Genomic DNA, 8,403 nt, shown 5'->3' with positions numbered 1-8,403 from the left:
GCCAGAGACCCCGCCCCGTGACGTGGGCCCAGGTGCGCGGGCCAGGTGCGCGGGCCAGGTGCCCAGGTGCAGCCGCGCCCTGCTGACCTCGCGGGTCCGCGCGGCCGCCGGGGTCCCCGGGGCGTCCCCTCTCCCTCCTGCTCCTGCCCCCTCCGCCCCTCCTGCCTCGCACCTGTCCCGCCCCCCCTTTCCGCGGTGTCCCCGAGGGCAGGGCGTGGGGCTGACTCCAGAGGTAAACTCTGGGTCACAGCCGCCCTGGGAAGTGGGTTTCTAATGGAATTTTTTATCGTATATTTAATTTTTTTTTTTTTTAAGAACGAGTGGCAATCACCCTCACTGATAACGCTGCCAGTAGAGAACGTGAGCTTCTCTGAGGCCCGAGCGCTCTCTGAAGCTAAATTCTGGAGCTGCTCAGACGCAGGTGTTCCCGGGTGGGACCCGGCCTCACACGCCCTCCGCGGGCTCAGTGCACCGAGCTGCACACGGGCTCTCCTGCCTCCAGAACCTCCCTCTAATTCGCTTTTCCTTGGCTGTCCTTCTTGCAAGGTGTAGTCTAGGAAGGAAGAATGGTATCTTTAATTTTTTTTTAATTATAGAACATATAAAACATTTACAAGAATTAGGCAGTATAATCATAAACATCCACAAAATGCCGCTGGGCAGCGTCGCCCTGGCTTCTGGTGACTGGGAATCATCACCTGTGGGCGGGGATCCCGGCTGCTGTGAACCCCAAGAGCGGCTCCTCTGATGTGAAATGGGCCATGGTTGCCTAAGTTGGCCCCTGTACACCACGAAAAGTAAGCGCTCCTTCAGTGACAGCCGATGACAATTTTTCCATTTTTTTGTACACGTCATGTTATGCTATAGACGCGAGATGCTGCGTAGGTTAAGTCCAGATTCTACCTAACTCTTTATTCCATCTGCCAAACTTCTCGTCCCTGCCTTACAAACACGATCTCTTCATAAAAGGAGTCTACATGGGTCCCCACTTGACCTTTGGTTTGCATGCAACATTTTGTCAGTGAAATAAAGGAGATAAGATTAATTTTGTCAAAGATCAGCAGAAGGAAAACTACACACAAGCACAGGTGTCCATCAGGTTAGCTGATGTCAGGAGACATCCTCCACTGGAATCCGGATCTTGGCTATCAAGCTGAGTCTCTGGAAGCTGTGTAACTCCACGCACTGGCCGGCAGGTTTTACTTAGCCGCGCCTGTATTATTTTAATAACCAAAACTCACAGGCGTCGTGATGGCATCAAGGTAAAAACCACAAAGCAGGGCGGGGGTGAGGCCTGTTGTGTATGCCGTCAGCTGCCCCACTTAATCCTCACTTCTGCTGTTCAATAGGAAATTTTGTGTTTTCCGTATTTATTTGATCAACAAACCTTTCTGTATTCAAACCCTCATTGGCAGGGAGTGGTCTGTTTTATTTTCTCCGCAGAGTTCTCAGTAAGCTCCTGAAGAATGCTCAAAGGGAGACAGGTTGTGACAATGTGAGTACCCTGGATGTGTTCGGAGGATTCTAGGGGATGAACAGGGAACCACTCGGAATTTCCTGACACGCTGATCACCCAGAAATGCTTCCAGTGAGCTTGTGCTAAAAACTGTTTCCGAGGGGACGGTTTTCACTGGGTCCCCTCCGTGCCCGCCTAGCTACACACATCCCTGGCCCACACCCGCCTTGGCCCCTTTACCTCCTTCCACAACCACCAGCAGAGTGAAAAAGGTCCTCCTGGAGTCCTCTTCCACTGCAGCATACCTGCTTGGAAATGAACCTTTCTCTAGAGAGGTTTGCCCCTCTCAAGAGCCCTCCCAACACCTCATTGGTCTGGATTTTTTATTTTCAGCAGCTCTGGAATGGATGGAAGAAAGTCCCTCCCCCAGGCACCACTCTGTCCTTTTCCGTGTAAGTGACTGTGAGCTCTTACCGGATTCATGCGTCTGTTCTTCTCCCCTCCACTTCTGTGGTTCACCAACCTCCAGCCCATGGACCTCCCACTACACCCCTTTTATTGGGATGACAATGTCATTACACTTTCCACAACGGTTTGCTGCCCGTGTGAGCCCAAATCGCATGTGGATCCACTTAGTTAGTGGGCATTTTGTTCTGGCCATTCTCTCTGAAGCCCACCTCCTGTCCCTTTATTTCTCTTTCACCAGGTCTTTGGGCTCCAGATGTTTGCCCCTTCGCTGTCTCTCCTTGACCCTGTCCTAATTTTCCTGGCTTTCCCAGCCAGCTGGTGCTCATAGGGAGGTGCCTGTGTAGCCCCCCCCATGTTATCTGCCTTGTTCTCTGCTGTTAATGCACCTCTGCTGCTCTTTTCAGCTTGGGTTTGATCTTGCATCTACCTCTGCTCTCTGGGGCTCTACTGCTACATTCTCCAAGACTGCTTGAGGGACATCGGAACCGAGACTCGTTCTCTATCATGTTAGGAGACGTGATTGGGCTTTCGGGACCCTCAGCCGGCCTTTGCCTGGATCTCCCACCACTTTCCTGGTTATTTCCCACTGCTTCTCTCACTGTCTCCACCACTGCGTTTGGTGCAAGTGGACATGTGGAACAAAATAAATCTAGACCATGCCAGTCTTCCCTTCTTTCTTTTATTTTGCAAGACGTTTTAGAACTTCTAACCAGTAATACTTGTTTCATTGAAAACTCTGCCATTAATCCAGTTACCAAGACAAACACCTGGGTGTTTCCCTCAGCGCCTCCTCTCCATGCTACAGATTTAATCACTTTCAGGCGCTGGCAACATGCCTGTGTACTCGCGGTGTGTATTCTCCAGGATGTAACCCTTCCCTCCACCCCCCACTCGTCTTACATCACAGGGCACTGCCCCTACCCACAGTGACTCCTTTACCATCTCGCTTCCCTCTCTCGTGTACTCCACCCTGCCTTAAGAATGACTTTAAACACGACACTCACTTCTGGAGGAACAGGCACCCTGAACTACCTACTTTTCTTAGCATCAATTCCTAACACCGTGGTCCAGAGTAGCCCAATGGTGGTGATCTGATGCACACGTGCCTCCGTGGGCATGGAGGGCTCAGTCGGTGCGTGAGCCAAATCGTTCCGGCATTGTCCCAGCCTCTGAGCACTGGATACCAGTTCACATTGAGGCAGTGCTGGCACTTTGTGCCAAGTAAGTTTTGTGCTGCAGTTTGGATACTAGGTGTCTAAGTTTCTCCAGTGCTGCAGTGGAAACGTATCCTTGCTTTCAGCCAGACTTGATGGGTGGTTTCTTTGGGAGACAGGCACAGTTCTCTCCCATAGCCTTTTCCAGCCCCCTCCATATTATATCCTGGCTGTGTGTTCCTATTTCCTGCTATGCTTGCCGCAATGGAGGGCCGTTATCTTACTGAACAGAAGTGGTATTTTTACTTGGCTCGCATCTCTTATCTCTTATCGTATAAAGGGATGTTAAAGTGAAAGTTTCAGTAGAGGAATCAAGAAATGATGGACATCAGATACCAGTGTGAGCCAGGAATCAGACCATCAGAACTTTTAAAGTGACAAATTAGATAATCTATCAATCCCTCGCTTCACTGAGAATATGAAAATGTCAGGAATGAGAGAATTTGAAAGGGGAGCGGGAGCACAGGAATCACACTTCATTCTTCCCCGTCCCATCCTCTCTTCCTCGTGGGAGGAGGAAGTTGACCTTTATTCCCGTGACATACTAGCAGCTCAAGTAATAGCAGCTGACCAAATGAGCCCTGTATCTAAATTTCTCGGCTTTATCACTGAGACTTTCTGCCTGTTTCGTTAAACTTTTATGTTTTTTTCCACACAAGTTGAGCCCCATCCCAGCTTTCCCGTGTCAACCCTTTCTGGTTCCTTTAGGAAATCCACCCCCTAATCTTCCTTCCTTTCTCTTGAGCTTTCAATGTGACTTTACACTTAGCCTTGTATGGACACAAACAAATTTCACATCACCAAAAATGCCTTATTTCTGCCCAAACTAGAACAACAAAAATGTGTTATTCTGGATTTACCTTCTCTGCATGAAGCACCCTAGACTCCAGAGTAAGTATGTGAAACAATGATTTTTCAGGTGCTGCCCATTAGAACAGCAATCCCTTGCAGACGGGAAAGTAGTAGTGACAGTCCTGTGACTTCCCCGCTTGGAGAGTGATTCCAGAGCCCGAGGAAGGGTGGCCCTGGGGGAAACCTACAGCCTCCATGAGCTGTGGGGAAGCTGGGACTCCCAGAGTCCAAGGGAGCTGGAGTTCACTGAGAACCAGAGAGAAAGGAGTTACATGCTGATGAAGACGGGTAGGCCAGCAGAGGGTCCTCTTAAATCTTCAGCTGAGTGCTGATCAGCATGTGAGAGTAAGTAAGTAACTTACCCAAGGCCATGAGGCAGCAGTCCAAAGGAGCAGAGGAACAGTTCCAGGAGTTCACACTGAGCTGAGACAGTGCTGTCCCCACCAGCCAGAGTGTTCTGCTGTTCAGAGTGGTCTTGCCTCGGTTCTGAGGTGAAGTCAGTGTTATGAAGGTGGCTGCTTTCGCCCTCTCTTACAAAGCTTTATAAAGAGCATCACAGGGCCAACAGGCTCCAATGAATCACAGAACAACACTCAAGAATACCATAACAGTACAAAAGGGTCCAGAGATGAACAAGATAAAGTCCACAATGTCTGGCATCCAATTTAAAATTACCAGGCATACAAAGAAGCAGGAATTGTGACATGTAATGAGGATAAAATCAATCACTATAAATAACCCCAGAAATAACCCAGGTGATTTTTCATTAAGAAAAATATTAGAATAATAATAAATGTATTTTGTACATCAATGATTGAGTGCATGTAGAAACATAGAAGATATTTTTAATAATCCAGGTTGAACATAGTAATCTACTTTCACACTGAATTTTAGTGAGCTGAGGATTTTATACACAGAAAAAATCTTTATAAATTAAAATAAAATAAAGACTTCTCGGATATAGGAAGTACTGACTAAATTGATAACCACAGGAAATGGTAAAGGGTATATTTTGGGCAAACAATGTGGATGTTAGCTGGGAAGCTACATCAACGCAAAGAAAAACATGGCCAAGAGGGATCAAATGTGGGCAAATACAAAATACCTAACATTCTAAAAATATATGTAAATTATTATTGTTTGACAATTACAACAAAGCACTGTAAAATTTAAAGTTAAAATATAACGATAGTATCACAAAGGTCTTGAAATGAAAATACACAAAGTGTTTTAAAGTCCTTCCATTTTACTTACAGTTATCAAATTGTACATGAAATCAGTGTGTGAAAAATTAAAAGCAAATGCTATAAATTCAAAAGAAATCACAAAGAAAAAGGACCTACAGCGAATAAGCCAACAGAAGAGATATACAGGAATCACAAAGGAGATACATTTGATCCACAACATGTTATGCCAAACAGAAAAGGGGTGCAGAGTACACATAGAACAAATAAGAAATAAATAGATGCTAGAAATAAACCCAGTAATCACATTAAATATAAACTGCCTAAAATCTTTAATTCTAAGGCAAGATATTATCAGACTCCATAAAAATCACCACCCAACAGTACACTGCCCACAAGAAACTTACTTTATATACAAAGACCCCAGAATTAAATGTAAATGGATGTAGATATTTGATTTTTGCCATGAGAAGAATAAAAGAAAAGATGAAAGGTACCACTAATATCAGACTAAACACAGAGATACATTGCTAAGAAAGTGACCAAGAATAGAGTGTCATTGCATAATGATTTCAGTCTATTTACTCAGTCTTAACAACAGTGCTCAAAATTCCCAAATGCATTTTATAAAAAATAACTGGTGAAAAAATACTAGAACACAAAAGTACAGAAATCCACAATTGGAATCAAAGTTCCCATCAACTCCCTTAGTATTTGATAAGCAGAAAGAGCATCAGTGATGACCCAGGTGTTAACAGCACCAGGCTGCTCCCTGTCTTCAGGCGGGCCTCCCAGAGGCAGACCCTGCGATGGACCCCTGAGCCTGTGATCATGAAGAACTATCTGTGCAGAGCTTGGAAGGGCAAGGAGTGAAAAAAGATGGGGATGCAGAGGAAGCCAGCAAGGAAGGCTGAATCTCAGGCAGAAGTTTGCCCCCAACCCGGCAGGAAGTTCCAGCTCAGTGTGGCATCATAGGAGCAAAGATTCCCAGTGTGCACCGGACTCACTGGGAAAGGTACGAGGGAGGGAGAACAAGGGGGGAAGCACAAACTCCAAGCTCTTCCTGCTCGGTGCTCCAGGTTGCTGCTGAAACCCACCGCAGGTGGTGGGGATGGAACCCTTGCGGAGTGCACAGAAGCAGTGAAGAGGAATTTAAGGCACCTGCTTCATTCCCTAATCTACCTCCCTCCCCTCTGAGTTCAGACCTCTATTTCCGTTTACCTCTCGGAACACACCTGTGCTTAAGCTCAATCTGTCCTACAGGATGTGGAACCTCACCCTGCACCCTGGTTTCCTTCTGTTCTTTGGTACCGCCATCAGTCTTTAATTTCACTCAAAGTTTCTTTTTCCTAGTATATTTCTTTTGTCCAGCCTCTAAATCTTTGCAGTCCTGCCTCTTTGACAGCTCATATGTCGGTCCCTTTCATTCATTTTCCTAGTTAGAAAAATGCCCGAGGAGTTATATTTGAGTTTCAAACATCTGCCTTTGCTATGTCTCTCCTTTCTTTTCTCTGGTAAATTTTAAGTCACTCTGTCCCACTCACTTTCTCAAAGCATAACCTTATCTGTCATTGTGTCATAATTAAATGACAAACAACAACTTGTTGTACCTCGTAACTCTGCATGTTTCAAATATTCTGCCTTTGTTCATCTTTCCATTTGTCTTAAACAATCCCTCCCTCGGGTTTTGAATATTCAAATTTGATCTCTTTTTAAGATTCTGCCTGACCAATGACCTCTGCTCTCTATGTTGACTTCTATTTTCCAGCGTTTTTCGCATTCTTGCTTTTTAATGATCATTCATTATTTCACATATATAATGTTATATTTTTTCAGAAGGAAGAGACTTTCTTAGTTTGAACAAGTCACTTAATCTCCATAAAGTGAAGTTATTTTCTTTTTTTATCCACATTTGAAATTATTCAGATGCAAAGTGAAATAAAAGATGTGATTTTAATCATAAAATGCTCCCAAAGGTGGTGTCGTTAGACCTTTTTCTGCTGAGAGTCATGTTGTGGTTTTCCTCTGTGACTGTGACTTGTGACTGTCCCTGTGCCCTCTTCCTTCCGTCCTCTCCCCCATCATGTCACAGTGCTCTGCACACTTTCACTCATTTCAGTAGGCAGACTTGTTTTTTATTATGTGACAAGCATGTCCGCAGTATAGGTGTACAACTCAACAAGCTTCTAGTGTGCTGAGGAGAGCAGTCATCGGATTTATTTAAAATTGTGCTCCACGGTATAAAGGGCAGGGAACTTTTATCAGTCAGAATTCTGAGTTTCAATGGACAGAAATTGATTCTGGCAGAAATACATTTTACCAAGAAAAAAATATAGCAGTTCACAGACTTGGTAGAAAGGTTGGAAACCAAGTTGATAAAGCCGAACAATAGCAAGTACACAGCGAAATCCATGCCCCTATTAGGCTGCAGAGCTAGTCTAGTGAGGAGCTGCGGCTGGCTCCTCTACCTGCAAGCTCTTCACTGTCCTCCTGGCGTGCAGAACTGGATCCAGGGGCTTCCCATCAGCACCAGTGCCATCGCCACCTCCAGGATTCTCCGAAGGACATTGTTGGCCCATTCTTGCCGTTGTCTTGAGCATAGACCTTCTCCCCTGCGCCACTGTTGGTCCCTAGCTTGTCCTTCATAGCAGGAAGGAGGTGGACCTAGCATGCTAAGCCTCGCTCCACATTTGTAGTCTAGCAGAAAGGACAGCTGGGAGCATGGGTGTCTATGTTTAGACCTCCGTGGTGAAAGGAGGACTCTATCACTCACTGTAACTTCCACTTAATGAAAATTGACCAAATAAAGACAGTATTGTGGGGAGCTAGAAACGAGCTTGACAAAAGTCCTCTTTGTGTGCAGGGTATAAGAATAAATAACGGCTCCTTACCCCAATATGGGACACGGGGAAAGCTTTGATGAGTGACTGAATCATAGCCCCAAAGGGTAGATCGAAGCTGATCTGAGGGATGAAGGAGGGGAGATGTTAGAAACACAGTGAAGAGTGCACGCAGAGGTTCACTCCAGGAAAAACTCCACGCTGAGGAACAGAGCAAATCAGCGTCCTTTGAGCCACGGTCAGGGAGTCATGTGAAGGTCTGGCTTCCAGAGCCTGGATGTTCATGATTAAGGTTGCAGACTTTATCTTATGAACTAAGAGCAGTGCCATGTGTGAGCAGGGGAGTGGACTTCAGGAGCAGACGCTGCAGAGAGAACTCAGTGCTCTTG

The 8,403-nt window shown here is 45.8% G+C and overlaps 1 long non-coding RNA gene across 1 annotated transcript; it reads left to right on the top strand.

Annotated features, from left to right (window-relative positions):
- The first annotated feature begins 11 nt into the window (after positions 1-11).
- Positions 12-2,589, top strand: LOC134477940 (uncharacterized). Its single transcript, XR_010050262.1, has 3 exons — positions 12-1,495; positions 1,850-1,908; positions 2,329-2,589. It is a non-coding gene; the product is annotated as an uncharacterized LOC134477940 (long non-coding RNA).
- Positions 2,590-8,403: the final 5,814 nt, after the last annotated feature.

Source organism: Cavia porcellus, unplaced genomic scaffold (genome assembly GCF_034190915.1).
Source record: "Cavia porcellus strain 051 isolate PalLab524CR breed Dunkin Hartley unplaced genomic scaffold, mCavPor4.1 scaffold_10, whole genome shotgun sequence".
NCBI lineage: Eukaryota > Metazoa > Chordata > Mammalia > Rodentia > Caviidae > Cavia > Cavia porcellus.
This window is presented reverse-complemented; position numbering and strand designations above follow the sequence as displayed.